This window comes from Asparagus officinalis, chromosome 2, assembly GCF_001876935.1.
Source record: "Asparagus officinalis chromosome 2, Aspof.V1, whole genome shotgun sequence".
In the NCBI taxonomy this organism is placed as follows: domain Eukaryota; kingdom Viridiplantae; phylum Streptophyta; class Magnoliopsida; order Asparagales; family Asparagaceae; genus Asparagus; species Asparagus officinalis.
In genome coordinates this window covers 1,420,293-1,420,565 of record NC_033795.1, presented here as the reverse complement: position 1 = coordinate 1,420,565, position 273 = coordinate 1,420,293, and positions in this window count along the sequence as shown.

Sequence of the window (273 nt, the reverse complement as noted above, 5' to 3'; positions counted from 1 at the left end):
ACACTGTCAATGTTCTGCTACGTGACATTGAAAACTGTCAATGTTCTGAATCTTTTTCCATTGAATCTTTTTCTTCACATAGATATCTCTTGTAGTTTAGTTTACAACTCCTACGGTTAAGAGCAAATTATTGAAACAAACCTCAGCATATTTATAGGGTTGACGCAGATATCAAAAGAACTTTATGTTCAAGACTATTGTTTCAGTCTACTCGTGATTTTCAGTGGCACCCCTATGCAAAAAAAAAAAAAAAAAAAAAAAAAAAAAAAAAAC